Below are 22,528 nucleotides of genomic sequence, written 5' to 3'. Positions count from 1 at the left end.
ATTAGACCTTTGTCAGATGCATTGTTTACAAATATTTTCTCCTGTTCTGTAGTGTGTCTGCTTACTCTGTTGATAGTTCCTTTTGCTGTGCAGAAGCGCCTTAGTTTAATTGGGTCCCATTTGTTAATTTTTGCTTTTGTTGCAATTATTTTTGGCATTTTTGTAGTGAAATCTTTGCCAGCTCCTATGTCCAAAATGGTATCTCTTAGGTTATCTTCCAGGGTTTTTATAGTTATAGGTTTTACAGTTAAGCCTTTAATTCATCTTGAGTTGATCTTTGTATCTCGTGTAAGGAAGGGGTTCAGTGTCAGTCTTCTGCGTATGGCTAGCCAGTTATCCCAACACCGTTTATTAAATAGGGAGTCCTTTCCCCATTGCTTATTTTTATCAGCTTGTCAAAGGTCAGATGGCTATAGGTGTGTAGCTTTATTTCTGGGCTCTGTATCGATTTCATTGGTCTATGTGTCTGTTTTTGTACCAACATGCAGTTTTGGGTACTGTAGCCTTGAAGTACAGTTTGAAGTCAGGCAATATAATTCCTCCATCTTTGTTCTTTTTGCTTAGGGTTCCCTTGGTTATTTAAGATCTCTTTTCGTTCCATATGAATTTTAGAATAGTTTTTTTCTAGTTCTGTGAAGAATGTCATTGTTTGATAGGAATAGCATTGAATCTTTAAATTGCTTTGGGTAGTATGGCCATTTTAACAATATTGATTCTTCCTATCCATGAGCATGGAACGTTTTTCCATTTGTTTGTGTCACGTCTGATTTCTTTGAGCGGTGTTTTGTAATTCTTATTGCAGAGATCTTTTACCCGCCCTGGTTAGCTGTATTCCTGGGTATTTTTATTATATCTGTGGCAATTATGAATGGGACTGCATTCCTGATTTTGCTTTCAGGAAATAATTTTTAATTATAGTGAAGATCAACCTCTTTTCTGTTTCAAGTCCCTATTCAGGCTTCAGTCAGTTGTAAGAAAGAGGAAACTGTTTGGTTTGAAGTGTGACCTCTCCTGGTGAACACCTCTGGCTCTACTCCCCTGGCTGGCCTGACTGGCTTTCTGTTGTTGATTACCACAAGCCATGCCCTGACCATTTGAAGGGCTCTCTATGTTCTTTCCTAGCCATGCTTTGGGAGCAGAAATGCTTCTGTGAGAATGTCTGCCCTGGCCTTGACTGCCTGGGCAGAGGTAGGATAGTACACATTCACTGCTATTAAAAAAATATGACTCTGCCATATGAGGGAGTTTAGAAAGAAAAAAGATATATGGGGAAAAAAAGTAGCTGCTTAAGAAAATACAGCAAAAGTTAGCTGATCAATAATTTTTAAAAGAGCTCACATTTTTTTGAAAAAGAAAAAGCGCACATGCAAGATAGCTAAAACATATTACATTTCAACTCCATATCTTGTTAGAAACTTTGTTCCTAGCAGGTAATACATGATATAGATGTGAACTCAAAAACAAATGTTTTGGAAAATAGGCAGATGCATTGGATGGTCTTCAGATTCAGCCAGAATAGTTTTCCTATTCAGACAGGATTAAGAAGTGGGTATTGCTGTGAGCAGACCTACTTGAGGATGAATGAGGCTATGGCCTTAGAAAGTTCTACTATTTCTTGCCAGGTCCCAACTTGGCTGCTTTGTAAGAAGTGGACTTCTGCCTCCTCAGCCTAACCTGAAGAATAGAACCAGGTTTGTCTTAAGGAGTTTGGTATATATTCAGGCCCCTCTTGGTACTTTAGATTCTATCTACTTTTTGGTATCTGCATATCTTTTATGACAGGAGACTAATTTCTTCTTTGTTATTCACAATTGGAGATATCTTTAAAGACAAGTACCTGGTGAGGAGATAACATTTGCTAAAACTTATTCTTACTCAGCCAGTGATTTTCCAAGTGTGGTCCCTAGACCAACAACACCAGCATCACCTGGGGCCTTGTTAGAAATGCAAATTCTTGGGCTCCATCTCAGGCCTCCATAATGAGAAACCCCAGAGGCCCAGGCTGCTAAAATTTGGGAACATATGAACAATCAAACTAACATTTTCTCAAACCAAACCAAACCAAACCAAACCAAACCAAACCAAACAGTTTTCTCTTTCTCGCAACTGACTGAAGCCTGAATAGGGACTTGAAACAGAAAAGGAGTTGATCTTTATTAAAATTAAACTGAACAGTCAAATAAACAGGTAAGAATAGTAACTCTTCCACCTCCCAGCCCTCTCATGCTTCCTAGTCCCAACTTGATTGCAGATAAAAGGGAATAGATAAAGCAGAGGAGCTTTGGGGCTAGAGGAGAAAATGTAGAAAGCACAGAAGTAGTGTCAGATGGTGTTCAGTGGGAACCATGTGTGAAGGCACACCTATCCTTGGTTGCTCAGTGGAACAGTGTTGAAGCCAATGTTGCCATTTGCAATATGCAAATGCATAATTTGTTGAATGACTGACTAAGCACTGACAACCTGTGTGCCAAATACAAGAGAAACATGGATGGACCTCAAGAGTCTACTGGGAGAAACAGGTAAGTAATCAAGCAGTTACCCTTGTAGCTCGTGTGTCAGTGTATCGGATCCTGGGAAAGCCAGATGAAGGACCCATAACCCAGACTTGGGGTTCAGGAAAGGGCTTGAGACCTAAAGCATGAGCAGCTGTCAGGTGAAGGGAGTGGGGCTCAGGGTTTAGCTTTCACTGAGTTTTTGTTCTTAATAAAGAAGCTCTGTTTCCAGATGATTTATTAATCTCTGTCGTTGCACGCCAGACATTAAAAAATACCCAAGACATTTCTTAACTTGTCAAGATGTGAAATATAATGAGCATAACAAAACAAGTCAGCTCCTGATTTATTTGGGCCCTTGAGGCCTCCAGTTTGGCCAAATAACCTTTCACCTGGCTGTGAACACTACATTTTAGATTTGAAGTTACATAGGAAATTACACCCACCAAAGTCACCATATGTGAGAAAAAATATTACAGGATCTCTTTGTAAAGAAGTTACAAATCATGGTTGCTTTTTCGATAAATGTTTCTAGTAATGAGTGGTAGTATCTTCAATTTATTCAAGGAGAGTTTTGTTGAATGATTTTCTTTGACATTCACTGAATATCCACTCCATGCCAGATGATACTGAGAGATAAACTAATGCCACACGGTCTTGAAAGAAGTCAGTAATTTTTTTTAAAATTGGGTTATCAATAAGGAATAAGGCCCATTCCAAGCCTTACACACACTAGAAGGCTTCTGATACACACTAGGCCTTATTGTCCTCACTTCCTTCTCATTCTTTACACATAGCTTCTTTCATGGCAATTTTCCCCCAGGAGGGATTTCCCTGCAGTGGACCGCCTCCCCAGTGGTACCTTCAGCCATCAGAACACCTCGCTTTAGATCTGTGGGTCCCAAATTTCATCAAATCCAATGACCATTTCTATGGTAGGTACTTTGCTATATACACCTTTGACTACCCGGAAATGAAATAATCATAACTACTTTCTTTGTATGTATGTATTAGATTTCCATTGGTGTATTACATTAATTTTTTAAAATTTTGTGCAAGGAGATTTTCTTTATAAATTTCAGTATGTATAGTAGAATAAAACCTCACTAGATTAAGATACAATGAAGTTATGGCACTTTAATATGTTTGTAGACTCACCTTGAATGCTGCAGCTACAAATGCAGATTGACAATTGTGTTTTTCTCTAATTGTAACCAGCTTGGTAAAATTCAAACAAAACAATGTATGATAGTCCCTCAATTTATATGGCAGTTGCATTCCTGGAAATTTCAGTGAGTATTAAAGTCATACACAAATTCTTTCCTTCCTTTTCTTTCTTTCTTTCCTTTTTTCTTTCTCTCTCTCTTTCTTTTCTTTCTTTTTCTTCCTCCCTTCCTTCTCTTCTGCCTTCCCTTCTTCCTTCTTTCCTTTTCTTCTTTTCCTCCCTCCCTCCCTCCTTCCCTTCCTTTCTTCCTTCCCTTCCTCCATTTCTCCTTCCTTCCCTCCCTTCCTTCCTTCCCTCCTTCCTTCCTTCCATCCATCTTTCCCTTCTTCCCTTCTTTCTTTCCATAAAAGAAAACATAAGCCCTTTGCCTGGGTAATTATAAACAGGTTTCTCAGCAACATGAATGCTCTTAGAACATTACAGTTCCCACAGAGTTATTCTCTGTTGTGTGGAACCATCCCTTTCACCACAGGAAGACTAGCATCTCTGGCCCTTGGCTCACAAAGACTCCCCATAATTTCCAAAATGCCTTCCAGAAGACAGTGAAAACCATCTTCCCCACACACCTTGAAAACCATTATTCTAGAACCTAGATGGATTTTATCTTCCTCTTTCTCAAACCAGGCTTGCAGCTAGCAGCCAAAATAGAAACATCTGAAACTCATTTAACACAAATGTCTTTGACTGACAACTTTATCTCTTTCTTCCAGGGATAATTTACCTCTTGCTAGAATAAGTGCCTAATATAAGGTAGAAAATTATAGAATTCTAAAATTTAGCAGCAATTTTGATAATAAGAATTTTGCCTGCAGAACCTTCCAAGTCGCCTCTTGCCATTTGTTCTACCTACAAAGCACATGTGAGGCCCGGAAGGCAGTTTTTCATGCCTTTAATAACCATCTGGGCAGCAGCAGGAAGTTACTGACTTCTAGGAAGATGACATAGACCTTAAGCTAAGGCACCTGGGCTAGCTCAAAGAAAGCCAAACTGTAAACTGTACTTAAATAGGTATTCATTCAGGGCCCCAAGGGAAATAGCACACTCAAGTTAGGATAATTCAAGGAGGTACTAATAAGGGGGTTGTTTAGAAAGCTATGGGTAGGGTGAGGAAAACCACAGCAATAGTGCAGGACTTTAAGAGCTATTACTATCCTTGAGCCTCAAGGGATAGGGGAGGCAGGAATTCCTGAAACCTCTTAAAAAAAAAAAAAAAAAAGCACTCATAGCTGGGTGCGGTGGCGCATGCCTGTAATCCCAGCACTTTGGGAGTTCGAGACAGGCGGATGACCTGAGGTTGAGACCAGCCTGGCCAACATGGTGAAACTGTGCCTCTACTAAAAATACAAAAATTAGCTGGGCATGGTGGTGTGCGCCTGTAATCCCAGCTACTTGGGAGGCTGAGGCAAGAGAATTGCTTGAACCCGGGAGGTGGAGGTTGCAGCGAGCCAAGATTGCACCACTGCACCCCCACCTGGGAGACAAAAGTGAAACTCTGTCTTAAAAAAAAAATAAAATCACTCAGGGCAGAGCAGCCGCCTTGAGAGGACTCATGTACTTTATGGAAAAATGCAGTTAGTCCGAGGTGACCCTACATGAAGGGAGTTGGGGAACTCTCCTTCCTCCCTCTGTTCACTATTGGAGAGGAGAAAGCCAATGGGAATCTAGAAGGCAAGGAAGACTGTTGATGTAGGTCACGGAGGTCCACCTCCTGGGCAGGGAGGAGGGTGGAGAAAGTGGAGAGCAAACCTGGAGGGAAAGCAGCTAGGTATCTGTTGTGCTAGACGTTTTCTAACTTCTTTTATGGAACTTCTGGAATGGTAGCCCATTGTTAATTGATAGTCTTAATCTTGCCCCTTAAGGTAAACATATTTACCTACTTTTAACATGCATGGACATTACCCAGTTGAATGTATTGTGCATAGTGTACAATTATGTTTGACAAATGAAAATGGAGCAAACTGTGCTTGAGACTACAGGTCAAGAAGATGAGAAGTGTCTGGTCTTGGCCACAGACACAAGACGATGAATAGAAAGTCATCATTTGAAAAGCATTGCAATAAGAAGTAAACGTGCTGCCACAGTGGCGCCAAGGCCTACCAACTTCAGAAGTTGATCTGCTGCAAATGCGGCCACACTGACAAGAGCAAGAGAAAGTATAACTAGAGTGCCAAGGCTGAAAGATGAAATGCCACCAGGACTGGTCAAATGAGGCACTTAAAAATTGTACACCGCGGCCAGGCACAGTGGCTCATGCCTGTAATCCCAGCAGTTTGGGAGGCTGAGGCAGGTGGATCACCTAAGGTCAGGAGTTTGAGACTAGCCTGGCCAACATGGTAAAACCCAGTCTGTACTAAAAATACAAAACAATTAGCTGGGTATCGTGGCGCGCACCTGTAATCCCTGCCACTCATGGGGCTGAGGCACGAGAATTGCTTGAACCTGGGAAGCTGAGGTTACAATGAGCCGAGATTGTGCCACTGCACTCCAGCCTGGGCAACAGAGTGAGACTCTGTCTCAAAAAATAATAATGATAATTGTACACCTCAGATTCAGGATGAATTCTGTGAAGGAACAACACCTAAACCCAAGAAGGCAGCTGTTGCAGCATCCAGTTTAGCTTCAGAACGTCAACAATTAGTCATGCAAATAAATGTTCTAGTTTTAAAAAATAGAAATAATCCTGGCTAACATGGTGAAACCCCGTCTCTACTAAAAAATACAAAAAATTAGCCAGGCGTGGTGGCGGGTGCCTGTAGTCCCAGCTACTCAGGAGGCTGAGGCAGGAGAATGGCGTGAACCTGGGAGGCGGAGCTTGCAGTGAGCCAAGATTGTGCCACTGCCCTCCAGCCTGGGCGACAGAGTGAGACTCCGTCTCAAAAAATAATAATAATAACTAAATAAACAAATAAAAATAATAAAAATTAAATAAATAAAAAACAAGATGCAAAGTGGAGTTAATAGAAAACAGTTCTAGGAGATTACTGTTAAGACTCAGACTATGCACTGATGTTCAGTCCTTAGTAATTGGTGGCAACTGGTGGAGAGGGAAGACCACAGGCTGTGGAGTTGGACCTGGGTTTGAAGATTGCTTTGCATGCCTAGCAGGATGTAAGCTTGGCCCACTGACTTCACTCCTGAGCCTTGTTCTCCTTGTCTGTCAAGTGCAGGGGAAGGGTTAGTGAAATCTATCTTATATTTTTATGGACACTAATGAGATTGGGAATGAAAATGAGATGCCCATAAGCATCAGTGCATCATAGGTACTTGGCCAGTGGTTCTCAAAGTGTGGTTCTCAGACCAGCTGTATCAAGATTATCTGGGAATTTATAAAGGAATGGAGATTCTCCAGGCCCAGCAATCAGCATACTAAAGCTTGAGAACTGTGTTAGACTTTCTGGGATCTAATGAAGAAGGCAGGACAGATTTTGTTAGATGTATTACACAAGGGGCAGGCACCTCTGCACAAAAAGACCCCACAAAAACACAGAAAAAAAACACAGAAGAGGTGCTTTTTGTTTTGCTCTCTGTGTGATAAGCTAATCTGATAAGTGAGAAGTCCTGTTCTTTCTATAACTGGGTAGGTAAGTCTAATTTGGAGGTCAAGTATTGAAGCTCATTGTAGCCACATGTCTAGGCCACCTCCTCCAATTTAGCTTCTATCAATAATAAAGTTAATATTTTGATCTATTTGTTTGACTCTTGCATTGCATCTACTTTTCAATTTGTTCTGGTACGGGAGAGAAAAGGAGTTCTTTTAAAAATTATACTCTGTGGCCGGGCACAGTGGCTCACGCCTGTAATCCCAGCACTTTGGGAGGCCGAGGTGGGCGTATCATGAGGTCAGGAGATCAAGACCATCCTGGCTAACATGGTGAAACCCCATCTCCACTAAAAATACAAAAAAATTAACCAAGTGTGGTGGTGGGTGCCTGTAGTCCCAGCTATTCGGGAGGCTGAGGCAGGAGAATGGCATGAACCCGGGAGGCAGAGCTTGCAGTGAACCGAGATCATGCCACTGCACTCCAGCCTGGGGGACAGAGCGAGACTCCATCTCAAAAAAAAAGAAGAAAAAAAAGCAATTATATCTGTGATAGCCTCCAAAATTACCCCCTAATAATCCCAATTCAGGTATTCCCACCCTCCCTTGTGGTTCCAGAGTTAGTTTGTGTGACCAGTGCAATATGTCATTAGACATTAGGTCTCTCTGTCTCTTATAGATCATTCATTCTGGGGGCAGCCCTCTGGCATGTAATGAGCAGTCCTATGGAGAGGCCCATGTGACAGTAGCCATGCGAGTGACACTGGAAGTGAAACCTGCAGCTCCAGTCAAGCCTTTAGAAGACTGCAGCCCTGGCTGACAGCTTGACAGCAAACTCGTGAGAGACTCTCAGCTTGAACAACTCAGCTAACCTGTTCCTGGGTTCCTGGTCCTCAAAAACTGTATGAGATGAAAAAAAAGTTTGTTTTTTTAAGCTGCCAAGTTTTGGGATAATTTGTTATTCTAATGTATTTTTTAATACCTGGAAGTAAGGTGCTACCATAATAAATACCTAAAATGTAGGCACAGCTAGGAAACTAGAGAGTGGAGGTAGCTGGAAAGAATTTAAGAAGCATAGCAGTGAAAGTCTCAGGAGCCTTGAACAAAACATTAGAAAAACTTTGGACTTTGACCAGGCTGCTGGTGGACGTTTAAAAGAAAGTGAAAAAAATCTTGTTGAAAACAGAACAGGGAATCCTTACTATGGAGTGGCATAAATCTTAGCAATATTGTTGTCTGCAATAATGTCGGTGGTGGGAATGTACCTGGTAAACTAGGTGATCTAATTTGCTATTCATAAAGACATAAAGATTCTCAGCTTTTACAGATGGTGAAAAATGCTAAATTAAGAAATGGCTGAAGGACAGAGGTCAAATCCTGGGCACCATCATGAAAACATAATCCAAAGATGAAGCTGAGGTGTGACTATAAATCCTTTGTTATGACCTCAGAAAGATCAAAAGTGGTGCCTCAGCGTACCAGTTTAGTCACACAAAGGCCCTCTAAAGTTTTTAAGGCTGTGACTCACAGATTCTTTCAAAAACAGGGCTCCTGAGAAGCTTAAGAGCATAGTTTTTCAGCAGAATCACAAGGTGGGAAAGGGATTATCTCAAAAAGATTTTTGGGCGTGACTTTTGTCTAATGGAATGGACCCCCAAAAATTCATAGGAGATTCACAAATTTTTTAAAAGAATTATATTAGTAGAAACATTGCCAACTAGAACTCAAAGGGATAGAGACAGTATGAAATGAAAAAAGGCCTTGGTACTCACTTTGCCCCTGTTTCACTGCAGGTTAAGAAAAAATTTCAGCTGCATACATGTACTAACTTTCATGAAAAAGAAAGAATAGCTAAGCATGGTGACTCACTCCTGTAACCCCAGCACTTTGGGAGGACAAGGTGGGAAGACCACTTGAGCCCAGGAGTTTGAATCAGCCTGGGCAACATAGCAAGACTCTGTCTCTTTTTAAAAAAGGATGACTCCGAAGGGGAAGCTAAAAGCCTCAGAGAATAACTCATGCGTAGAAATAGGACTAAATCCTAAGGCGATTCCAACATTTACCTGGCTGGATTTCAGAGCTGCTATGGGGACATAGTAGTGTGTCCAGTACCTTTCCTTTTTGAATATTAATGCATATAGTGTTTATTCCTGTTCCACCATTGTGTGTTTGGGGGGTGTGTGTGTGTGTGTCTATGTGTGTGCGTGTTAGTTTCAGATTGAGAGGAATTATACCCAAGGAGCTAGAGTTAAGAAATTATACCTAAGGAACCTCTTGTGTACCTGGTCCTGATTTAAATGACAAGACTCTAGACTTTGAGTTGATGCTGTAATGAGACAAGAATTTTAGAAATGTTGAGATGGAGTGGATGTGTTTTGCATGTTGGAGGGACTTGATTCACTGGAGCCTAGAAGGCAGACTATGGTAGCCAACCCTCAAGATTGTCTCCTCCTGGTATTCATACCCTTGTATAATTCCCCTCCCACATTGTACCAGAATTTATCTGTGTGACAGAATATGGCAGAGGTAATGATATGTCACTTCTGAGATTAGGTTATAAAAGACATTGTGGCTACCATCTCTCATCACTCACTCAAAGGGAAGCCAACCACCATGCAATGAGAATCTCAGGTAATGAGGACCTGAGACCTGTTGTCAATCACGTGACTAAGCTTGGGAGGAGATTCTCCAGCCCCAGTCAAGCCTCAGAAGACTTCAGCCCTAGGTGACAGCTTGATGATAATCTCGGGAGGCAGAACCACCCAACTAAGCCACTCCTGGATTCCTGACCCTGACTCTGACCCTAGAAACAGTGTGAGGTAATAAACGTTGTTTTAAGCTCTTAAATTTGGGGGTAAATTTTTAGGCAGCCATCAATAATTAATACACACCTCTAATGTATTTGTACTTACACCACATACCATGGGATCTCACAAAAGAGCAATTTTAAAGCTTGCTTGGATAGCCGATATCTTTATTTTCAGAACATATTCTTCATGCATAAAGAAGCAAAGACTCTTTCCTTCAGTATAATCCTTTTGATAGAAGCGAAAACTTAAGTCTGGCAGTTTTCCTAATATATGTTTTTCACACTTTTCCTTTATTTTAGGCAATTCTAAATAGACAAAATCAACTTGAGAGTGTTCTTGGATTTAATTTAGAAACAACCCCAGTTAAGCTTTTCATAAAACTTTTAAATTGGGCTGGCTTTTATTTTAGGAATATGAACGTTCTTGGAATTCTTCCAAATCTCTAAGCAATAATCTTTTACGCAATCCCCTTTATTTTTTTTATGAAAAAAGAGCCTATGTAGTTCTTTTAAGGTTTACTTTTTTGTAAAGGTATCTTTAAAACATCCAGATGCCTCTAGACATTCAAGATAGAACGAGGCACTCACAACTTCTATCTGCCTATGTTTCATCTATTTTTCTGTGCTGTTGTGTGAATTTTGACGTTTTATTTTGTCAAGAATAGTGGTGAAAAACCAATGAATTTTTAAGTGATTGAGCTCTAACATTTCCTACATTCTCCTTCCAGAAAGTAAATACACAGTAATTATCATTCATCGTTACCTTCTCCATCTCACAACTGCCTTTCACCCCTCAAGTTATTGTGCATTTCACATTCTTTTTTCTACCTAGGACTAATTTGTCCAATCAACTGGACATCTGTTTTTCTTCCCCTTTTTTGAAAACAGCCTGCTTCTATGTTTTCAGGGCCTTCCTTTCTAGAACATGTAAGAACTTGTTCTCAGACTACTTGTAAGCAAGACATTCTCTGAGGTTACAAGTCTGGAAGCACTTTCTGAGGAACAATTAAAAGATCTGTCTGCCTGTTAGGGCGTTCCATGGGAATGTTACACTCTTTGGAAGAAAGCTTTGTGTAAGCAACAGTCACTTCTACATAGACAATACAAATGTCACTTCATTTATTAACATTACATGTCTAGATGATTGACTGCCCTTGGAAAAATATATATGGAGTGAGGCAAGCTTATTAAAACCTAAATAACTCTGAAGATCTCTTACTTGGTCTGTAAACTTTCTGCTCTTATAGCTCATGCATTTTCATAGGAAACAAAAGCCCTTAAAGGCCAAATTTCCACAACAAAACAGTGAATCCTTTCAGGATATAATCCTTCAATTCTTTCCTAAGTACGTTTAGATAATTTTTTTTTCTTTTTTTTTTTTGTTTTTGAGATGGAGTTTCACTCTTGTTGCCCAGGCTGGAGTGCAACTGTGCGATCTTGGCTCACTGCAACCTCTGCCTCCCGGGTTCAAGCGATTCTCCTGCCTCAGCCTCCCAAGTAGCTGGAATTACAGGCATGTGCCACCACACCTGCCTAATTTTTGTATTTTTAGTATAGACGGGTTTTCACCATGTTGGCCAGGCTGGTTTTGAACTCTGGAACTCAGGTGATCTGCCCGCCTTGGCCTCCCAAAGTGCTGGGATTACAGGGGTGAGCCACCGTGCCCAGCCCTTTTAGATAATTTTTGAATCAGGAAATATATGATGGTGATGACCACATGTGACACCCCAGCCATGAATAAGTTCTTGGCCTTTCTTTTGACTTTAGCCTCATTCTTCCCCTTATTTTCTTTTTCCTACTTTCTTCACCTACTTCTCTGTTTCTCCGTTTCCCTTTTCTGAATCACGCCATGATGCCGTAAAGGAATCTCCTTGGGATCTGGTGCTGGATGCAGTCTAGGGGGTGCCCTTTGTCAGAAGAGGCTGAGTGGAAAGGAAAGTGGCCATAAGCAGGCTGGTCAGTTCCCAGGCAACCAGGGAGGAAAGACAGGGTAGGAATCTGAGGAGCCTCACCGGGGAAGCCCCAGGCCGTGGGTCCCAGCCGTTTGCCTTGAGCCTCAGGAGAGCTCCCATGAGGAGAGCTAGATCCAAGGCTCCACTTTCCTTTCAGTGCTGTGTTTTTAAACTCTCCTCATGTCTGATTAAATGTATATGGGCAGCTATATTGGAGAGGAACTAAAGGGCTCTAGGAGTTTCTCACCAGGTTCCTTTTGTATCTCTTTTCACTAGCAGAAGTGTCTGCTATGGGTAGATTCCCTCTGGGGTTCCCTTTGACCAAGCTTCTGCAGCCAGAAGCACTGAGGAGGGCACTGGGGTGATGGGACTGACCCTGAGGCCCTGATCACAGGACTCCTAAGTAGGAGTTCCTCTGAGGAGATATTCTAGGCCCTGGTTTATCAAACCAGCAATGGGATATCTGGAAAAGCCGCTGGGGGGCTGCCAGGACTGCTTCTCAACATACTGTGTGTTAACCTGCATTAACACCGTGCGAAGCAGGAACTTAGAGTTTTCTGAGCTTGGCTCAGTTTGTCTGTAACAACCAGGCTGAGGTTTCAGGGGTGGCTCCATTTGGGGTTTAACCTGCAGACCAGAGGAGGGAACAATGAAAGACTAGTTGTGTTTCTGTGGTCTGGAAGAGGAGGTGAAGAGAACGCAGGATAAATCACTGAGTGTTCATGTCAAAATATCTGCAGACTGCTCACTCAGCTTGGTTGCTGTTGAGCTCCCTAGTTCAGCAGCAGCAGGTCGAGGACTAACACTTATCCTCGGATAATAATGACTACTATTTATTCAGTCCTCCCATGTGCTAGATGACATATTAGGTGCTTTATGTGTACAACCTTAGCAATCCTTAAAGAGAGGTGATATTCCCATTTGTCAAATTTTAGAAAGCTAGTTAGATAGTCCAGAGAAGATTAGTGGTTTGTTCAATGTTAGGCTTCTAATAAGTGGCCAAAATATTAACTTTGGTACACAGTTATCTTTGCTAAGACATCATATGCATTCCTAAAAAAAAAAAAACACTCTTCAGTTAGCAATATAGTATACTTAAAATAATAGGGCTTATGAGAAAAATGGGGTTGGTGTTAGAATTAGGAAGTAAAAAACCTGAGAGTGTGATACAAATAGAAATACTAGCATGGCTGAATCTCTGTAAACATTTGCCTTTAGCATCACAGACAGCCCTTTGCAGCCTTATATCCTGGGGCTCAGGCTTCTTGTAGGTCCTTGGGGCATTCACTGCCAATAGAGAACATAGGCATCGACATTAGAATTCTGATCTAGGGTTTCAATACAGAGGGATGTCTCTTCAAAGCATCTTCAACTGCACTCACAGCTTCACCAGATAGTTTAATATAATAGAAAACTTAGTGGCTGGTTTAATGGCTTCAAGAATCACCACCTCATTGAAGGTCTTCACTGTATGGAATATACAGGTTTTTCCCTAACGTACTCATATATTTCTTAGATTTTCTTCCTCCCAGTAAAAAAATTTACCCTGATCACCTCAAATGATGGGTTGGCAAAAATCGCATATTAACCACCACAACTTCTGCATCATGATCTTCAGTACCCAGTTTACCTGTCACTTATGAGATACTGTTGCATGAAAGGAAAGAAATGCTGCTTCAGATAGAACCAGACTGTTTTAGAGCCCATGTGATTTCTTTTGTGTTCTAAAGAATCTTCATTGGCCTTGAGGGAAGTTTAGACTGGCTGGAGCGTTGATAACTGATAGACTATTTTTTCTCCCCACGCAACCACCATGGCATGATGCTACTCAACAAAATGTACAGTGGTTTTTTTCATTTCATGTAATACCGAGACTATGTTAAGATTTTGTGATAGTCAGGCCGGGCGTGGTGGCTCACGCCTCTAATCCCAGCACTTTGGGAGGCTGAGGTGGGCGGATCACGAGGTCAGGAGATCGAGACCATCCTGGCAAACACTGTGAAACCCCGTCTCTACTAAAAATACAAAAAAATTAGCCGGGTGTGGTGGTGGCCGCCTGTAGTCCCAGCTACTTGGGAGGCTGAGGCAAGAGAATGGCATGAACCCGGGGGGCGGAGCTTGCAGGGAGCAGAGATAGCGCCACTGCACTCCAGTCTGGGCAACAGAGCGAGACTCCGTCTCAAAAAAAAAAAAAAAAAAAAGATTTTGTGATAGTCTCAAATGCTTTTTACAACTGGTTTGTTCAAATTAGGATCCAAATATGGCCTAAATATTACATTTGATTATTATATCTGCTATGTATTTTATTCTATACCCTTCTGCTGTTTTTTAATACAGTTGATTTGTTGGAGAAGTCCATTCTTCATACCACAGAGTATTCCATATTTGAATTTGGCTGATTGCTTTCTCATGATGGTTTCAAAAAGTAGTTCCTTTATTCCTCATATTTCCTATAAACTTATTGTTAGATCTCAAAACATGTTCAATTTGGTATGAATACTTTGTAAGTGGAGCTTTATAGTTCCTATGGCATTGTATCTTGAAATACAATGTCAAGGCCTATCTAACTTGAGTGATGCTAAAATTGATCAGTGTATTAGGAAGTGGCAGCTGGATCCCTCCTTTACAATATTTATCAACCATTGATTATCCTAGATCCATAGTATCTCACTAAAATTGAAAGATAGTGATTTTCTAAGCCCATCATTTCTTCTGCATTTGTTAGCTGGAATTCTGTGAAGCACATGACCTCAAGTCTTTGGATAAATGGAAATGCAGCTTATGCCGGAAAGGTAAAATCTTGATTCTTTTCTTTTATTAATTTTGAGAGTAGGCCAGGAACAGTGGCTCCCACCTGTAATCCCAGCACTTTGGGAGGCCAAGGCAGGTGGATCACTTGAGGTCAGGAGTTTGAGACCAGCCTGGCCAACATGGTGAAACCCCATCTCCACTAAAAATACAAAATTAGCTGGGTGTGGTGGCGCGCACCTGTAATCCCAGCTACTCAGGAGGCTGAGGCAGGAGAATCGCTTGAACCCAGGAGGCAGAGGTTGCAGTGAGCTGAGATCACACTACTGCACGCTAACCTGTGCAACAGAGGGAGACTTCATCTCAAAACAAACACAAAAAAAATTGAGAGTAGAGTTGGTGCCCTAGCCAACTCAGATGGTGACCAATGCGTTGATCCCTGAGTATTGTTGTGAACTACTGAATGTTTATATATTTATGTTTCAAGCAGTGATATTGTTCCTTTTGGCTTGAATTGTCACAACTTTGCCAGCAGAAGCCTTTTCAGTTTAGGTCCTGTGTACTTTTGACATGACCTCTTTAAAGTTTGATTATTTCCCTGCTTTCTGGCAGAAAATTATGTCTTACTCATTTTGTAAATGTCCTGATGTGGACCTAAAATCAACTATTTCTCAAAAGGAATTTCTCTTAGTGGAGAATGATATTTAAAAATCACAATTCAGGCACTAAAGGGGATTTTACTCTTGAACAAGAGCTGATTGCAATCATGTAGGTTTTTCTTGGTGCCATTTCAATTTTCTAGCTGTGCACTAATAGTTATAAATTTTTTTCCTGCAATTTCTTTGAGAGAAAATATCATTATTGCAAATATAAAACTTGGTATTCTTGACTCCATTTTTCCTTAGGAAAAATTTTTTTCTGCTTCTTTGATAACATAAATATTCTTTAGAAATAAAACTATTTAGTTTAGCCAAATGAGTAGAGAAGTGAACGAGTAGAAGTACTAGGGAACTACCCTAGATATTTCAAAATGCTCAACTACAAGGTTTTGGACTCAGAAGCTATGCTTCAAAATTTGTTTCTGTTTTCAAGTATTAACAAATTTAAAAGCATAAACATTTGTTCATTTTTTGGTAGGAACCTTAATGTTTTCCATTTTGTAGATTATTTTAGGTATATGGATATTAACTATTTTGTTTCTATCCTTGGTTCAGAAATCTGTTCATTTTATTTGTGGCTGTCATTTGCAATTCTTTAAATTAACACATGAAAAGAGATCCAATTCCAACTTTATTAGTAGACAAATGATATGCAAATTAAAACAAGAATATTTTTATTACAACAAATTAGCAAAGACCTAAAAAATTATACTCCATTCCAGGAAGTTTTAAATGACAGTCTCACTTTTTTATGCATGCCCTGCTATCAAGTTTCTGGGTTTTGGGTTTTTTTCTACTCGATATGTCTCCCACTTTCTCCCTTCCTCAATTACAGTATCAGGGTCCCCCTCACCATGCCCTCTATTCTGACCTGCCAGGGTTGAACAGACACAAAGATGCCCAGCATAAAATTCAGGAGCCCATGAATTATTCTCTGTAAAGGGCCAGATAGTAAATATTTCAACCTGTGAGAGCTAAGCAGCAAAATCAAGATATTATGTAAGTGCTAAGAGTACAGTAGCTCACGCCTATAATCCCAGCATTTTGGGAGGCTGAGGCAGGAGGATTTCTTGAGCTCAGGAGTTTGAGACTAGCCTAAGCAACACAGTGAAACACCATCTCTCTCACTCTTAAAAAAAAAAAATGGTAGCTTGCACCTATAGTACCAGCTACTCAGGAGGCTGAGGCAGGAGGATCACTTCAGCCCAGGAGGTTAAGGCTGCAGTGAGCCATGATCATGCTATTGTATTCCAGCCTGGGCAACAAAGTAAGACCCTATCTCAAAAAATAAATAAAAAATAAATATAAAATGTAACCATTAAAGATGTAAAAATCTACTTTTAGGTTGGGGAGCTGTAGCAAAATAGGCAGCAGGCTATATACAGTTACCAACCCCTGGCTTAGATACTCCTCAGAAAGGACTTATTGCCCAGCTGAGAGGAGGAGTATTATCTAACAGCCCCCAGCAATGAGTTTCATCACGGTCCACTCCTCAACCCACCCTGCCCCTCCTCTAAACCCATTCCACCTCTCCCAGTCAATGACTGAGCGAGGCCTGGTCTCCTGCCGACAGCCAGCAAGGAAAAGCAACCTGAGTCCTATAGCTGAAAGGAACGACATTCTGCCAACAACCAGAATGAACTAGAAAGTGGATTCTTCCCCAGAGTCTCAAAATAAGAGTCCAGCTCACACCTTGACTTGGGCTTTCTAAACAGAGAACCAGCCAAATTAACCCAGATTTCTGAAGTATAGACCTATGAGATAGTAAATGGGAGTTATTTTTAGCTGCAAAGTTTGCAGTAATTTGTTATATAGTAATAGAAAATTAATAAACTGGGAATTGTAGTTTGCAGAGGATAGCCCCTGTAACATGGAACAGACAGGGGAAAGACAATGAATGGATCTGGGAGCAAATAAGCCAATGGCCAGACAGCCCTTATCACAACTTTGTTTTGTACATCCTTTAGCCTAGATGTTTTTGGCATGTATGGCTCACTCTACGTTGTCTCAATGAGTAAAAAGATTTATTTGTGATGATGACTGGGATGTTAGGGATTTCGGCTAATTATTGTTAGTTTTATTGGAGAAAGACTTTGTTAATTGGTGAATGGCCATGTGAGCCTTTTCTTTCTGTCTGATTCTCTCCCCTCTGCTGTGGTGTTTGCAATTGAGGAACAGCTACTAAGAGGTGGCAGCTGCAGAGAAAAGCCCAGAGCCATACAGATGAGGCTGGGAACTCTGACTAGCACTGAGTATTTGAAAGAGAGCTTGGCGAAAGTCTGTTACTACATGTAGCAGATACCTGTGACTGCATATAGGGAGTGAAGGAGACAGCCAAAAGTGCACTTGAGGATAACAAATGGCCAGCCCCTACATGATCACTCATGAAAATCCAACAGAACCCAGAAGTCTCACTTAGCTTTAAAAAATCTATTATTTTTTTCAGAACGAAGCACTTAGGGAAGCAAAATGGCTTATTTCAGCATGAGAAAGCAATGTAACAGTACAGCTAAGCTTTGAGGGTCTCCTGATCAAAGATTTGTGAGACTAATAGCTTACACAGGAAAGAGATGATAGCCCTTTTGAATGCCTTCTGAGTGCTCTTACAAGATGTGCAATCTAATTGTGGTGTAAATACCAGCTATTGATGGTGGGTTTTGTTCATCGGGTTTGTGCTACCATAGTACCAGAGGTCTGTATCTATTAGTGCTAGTAATGTATGGATGACCAGGGCTGGTGCAGACATCTCTGCAGCAATAATAAAAGGTAAGAAGATGCAGACAAAGCTGAATTTATTGTGTTTGAGAAGATATAGAATTCAATTTCCCTGATAACCAAGCTTAATTGCACAGAATTATGAGAGCTCATTAATGAAACCCAATATAGACAGTTTATATTAGTAATGACATTACATTGATTATCTAATTTCAGAGTAAGGAATTAAAGGGGGCCAAATTAGGGATTATTCTGCTTTTACATAACACCTGTAGTCAGGAAAAATAAACAGCTCTCGTTATTAAACTAAAGTTTTTGTATACAAAAGAATGCTAGATAATAAATGTAGAAATAATGATAATATTTTTGCAAGACATTATGAAATAATCAATCCAAACAAGGATCAATAATGAATGCTAAAACTGTTAGTTGAACAGTCAACAGAGAACCAGATATTCAAAAAGCACCAACGTATCACCCTTAAAATAACAAGCAATTTGCTATTACTTGTTAATAGCAAATGGAGGAAAAAGTACCCTTTACCATGGAGAAATATGGCTATTATCACTAGGTAACTTACTATCTGATTGTCCCACTATTAATGATGCTGTGTGACTTCTGAGGTAATGCTTTATAAATTATATGACAGCACCTGTCAATAATATTTAAGAGATAATGTTTAAGATGGAAATGGAATCTAAAGGCTGGATTAGATTCAAGTTAAAGGAAATTCAAAGCAGAGAAGAACAAATTAAGGTACACTTGAACACATTCAGAATATGGGACAGAATAAGACAACTGTTATGGTCTCAAAAAAAAAAAAGTTAATGACAAGGAAAAAAGGAAGAGGTGCTAGGTTAAGGGACTAAACAGGCAAAACCAATTCAACATGGGATTCTCGAGTGGATTTTGGTTTTTAAAAAAAGCTTTAAAAACACTTTGGGTTAATGGTGAGTTTTGAATATGGAATATTCAAATATCAGGCAGGGTCCTCGCAGGAAACCGATGGCAAACTCAAAAGAACTTAATCATGAATCAGTTAAAGAAGGGACTATTGAGGGATGTAGGCAGAGCTAATGGAATCAATAGGGGGTGCTGAGGCACCCAGGGCGCAGCAGGGAAGCCGTCACCAACTGCTGTTAGACCCAAAGGAGCAGGCATGGGGGCAGTTATGAGGGTCTAGTCACAGCTGGAGCTGCTGAACAGAGCACAGCTTCACAAGGGATACAGTGGCAGATGCAGCCAGTACCGGACCAGGAACTCAGCAGGGAGGAGCAGAGAGAGTATCCCAGCCACTCTCCCACCCTCTGATCTCTTGCCAGTGCTCCCCATTGGCCTCTGATGCCTTGTAGGTGCCTCCAATTGGCTGACCCCAGTTGGAGTCCTGGCCACCCATGGCAGTCTGTAGAAATCAGCCTTTTGGAGCTGAGAGCAAAACAGAAAAAAGTGGAGAATGCATCTGGAGGTAGAAGGCAAAGGGAGAATAAAGCATGACAAGTACAGAGTAGATTAGAGAATTACTGTTGATTGTTAGATGTAATTGTCTTGTGAGATCAGAGAATGCTCAGTTTTTTTGTTTTTTTTTTAGATGTACATTGAACTATTAAGGAATAAAATGTCATAATGCCTCATTCATTCTGAACTGATTCAGCAAGATAGACAGATAGATAAGTAGGTAGATAGACTAGATATACAAAGCACATATAGACACAAGCTTTTTTCTTATTTATTGCTACCAACTTCATGCATCCAGCCTCCAATCGTGTCATGCCTAAAGAAACAATCCCTGCCCCCGTTTCTTAGACCCAGTACATGGCACATGATAAACGATAAAAAATAAGTTCTTACCCATGCATCCCTTTTTCAGTGGGAATTATACTTCTTGGCTGCCCCCTACACACTTCTATTATAAAGAAATTTATATTGTTATATTTTTTCACCACAAGAAAAATTATCAGGTTTAAAGAGGGGGATTAACTAATGATAAAGGTGTAAACAGTGCAAGAAGACTTAATTATTCTTAGCGTGTGTGTGGCTAACTTATTTTAAGAGCATTAAAATAAGTGAGGCAGAAACAGATAAAAGTGCAAGGAGAAATAGATAAATCCAGTATCATAGCTGGAGAATCCAACACACCTTAATAAGAAATGGACAGATCCAGCAGGCAGGAAATCAGTGAGGACATAGCTGAACTCAGTAGCAGTACCAATCAACTAGATATGATTGATATCGGTAGACTGCTTCATCCAAGAGCAGCACCTTACACATTCTTCTCAAGCTCACATGGAACATTCACCATAATACACCACATTCTAGGCCATAAAATGCACCTTAACAATTTAAAAGACTAGAAATCACACATCTGCTTTCAGACCACATTGTAATTAAACTAGAAATCAATAACAGAAAGATAGAGGCCTCAGCTCTTGCTTATGAAAAAATAATAACTGAAGGATAGCTAGAAAATCCCAAATACTTGGAGATTAAGAAACACTCTTCTAAATAATATATGGATAAGAAAAAGAAATCTCAAAAGAACTTAAAAAATGTTTCAAACTAAATGAAAATGATAATACAACTCATTAAAATTTGCATAATGCAGCAAAAACAGTACTTGGAAGGAAATCTATAGCATTGAATACATAAACTAGAAAGGAAGAAAGATCTATAATAATCTAAACTTCTATTTTAGAAAACTTAAAAAGAAGAGCAAACCAAATGCCAAATAAGGAGAAGAAAAGACAATGAAGAATTAGAGCAGAAATCAGTGAAATGGAAAATAGGAAATTAATAGACAAAATCAAAAGTTAGTTCTTTAAAAAGAATATTAAAATTGGTTACTCTCTAGGCCAAGAAAAAAAGAGAAGACACAAATTAGAGTTGTCCCATGATATCCCTGGGGAATTGTTCCAGGACCCAACATGGATACCAAAATTTATGGATGCTCAAATCTCTTACATAAAATGGCACAGTATTTACATATAGCCTACACACATCTTCTCTCATGCTTTAAATCATCTCTAGATTACTTTTAATACCTCACACAATGTAAATGCTATGTAAATAATTGTTACAATGTACTGTTTTAAAATCTGTATTATTTTATTCTATTTTTATTTTTGCTTTTCAAAAAATACTTTTGATCCATGGCTGGTTGATTTTATGAATGGGGAACCCATGAAGATGGAAGGCTGGCTGTACTAATATCAGAAATGGAAGAGGAGAGACATCACTAGAGATCCCATGGATATTGAAAGGATAATAAAGGAGTATTATGAGCATTGTTATATTTTATGTCTCCTATAAGCTGTAAATTCCTACATAGCAAGAATTCTGTCTTACTCATCCTTTAATAACTACTGTGTACCTTATAATGTTTCATAAAATATTATGATTTGGTTTTATTATTCACAAAAGAATGCTATAAGAGGTGAAAAATGGAGAGGCTAGAAAGCATAAAAACAAGTTACATCAGGTGGTAGAGCCTGGTTTAAGGGTCAAAGATAAAAGAAGGGAAGGTTAAGGGCAGGGCTTTAGAGGGAGAGAGGATAAACACAGTTTGATTAAATGGCTGATTCAGCCGGGTGTGGTGGCTCATGCCTATAATCCCAACACTTTGAAAGGCTGAGGCAGGAGGATTGCTTGAGCCTAGGAGTTCAAGACCAGCCTGGGCAACATGGAGAAACCCTATCTCTACCAAAATACAAATACAAAAACAAAAATTAGCCAGGTGTGGTTATATACACCTGTAGTCCCAGCTGCTTGGGAGGCAGAGGTGGGAGGATTGGTTAGGTCTAGGAAGTCGAGGCTGCAGTGACCCATGATTGCTCCACTGCACTCTAGCCTTGGTGACACAGAGAGATCCTGTCTCAAAACAAAAACAAACAACAACAACAAAAAACATATATATATATATATATATATATATATATATATGAGGTTTATCCACAGTAAAGTTCAGTCTAGGGTTAATAAAAGATTCTAGGGTTCACTAAGGCAAAGAGTAGTCGCAGTAGCAGAGCCTTGGGTGAAGCTAAGGTCCCCAGGAGATCTGGGATGTCTGTGAGGAACAGTGAGGCTTAGTCATTCAGACAAGCCAGCAGAAGTGAAGTTTAGAGAATGTGGATGGGCCTCAGGCTCTAGACGTCAAAACAAACAGATAGAAAAGGCAGAGTGTAGAATCCAGACAGTGAGGCTCACAACAAGGTATGCAATTCTGCATAAGCAGATTTGAGGGGACACCAACTATGGACTGATGTAGATAAATATTTCTGGTAATTCCAGTTAGTGATTCACTCTGAACTCACATAGGATAGTATCTCTTCAAAGGCACTTGTGTTGTAATTAAATGCACACATAAGACATAATGCTTATTGAGCACTTAGCATGT

At 40.1% G+C, this 22,528-nt stretch overlaps 1 long non-coding RNA gene across 1 annotated transcript; it reads left to right on the top strand.

Moving 5' to 3' along the window:
* The first annotated feature begins 3,633 nt into the window (after window positions 1-3,633).
* On the top strand, window positions 3,634-21,425 carry LOC130541518 (uncharacterized). The gene is made up of 4 exons (XR_008955575.1): window positions 3,634-8,157; window positions 9,809-10,074; window positions 14,742-14,808; window positions 21,322-21,425. It is a non-coding gene; the product is annotated as an uncharacterized LOC130541518 (long non-coding RNA).
* Window positions 21,426-22,528: the final 1,103 nt, after the last annotated feature.

The sequence above is a fragment of the Pan paniscus genome, chromosome 4 (assembly GCF_029289425.2).
Source record: "Pan paniscus chromosome 4, NHGRI_mPanPan1-v2.0_pri, whole genome shotgun sequence".
Taxonomy (NCBI): Eukaryota; Metazoa; Chordata; class Mammalia; order Primates; family Hominidae; genus Pan; species Pan paniscus.
This window is presented reverse-complemented; position numbering and strand designations above follow the sequence as displayed.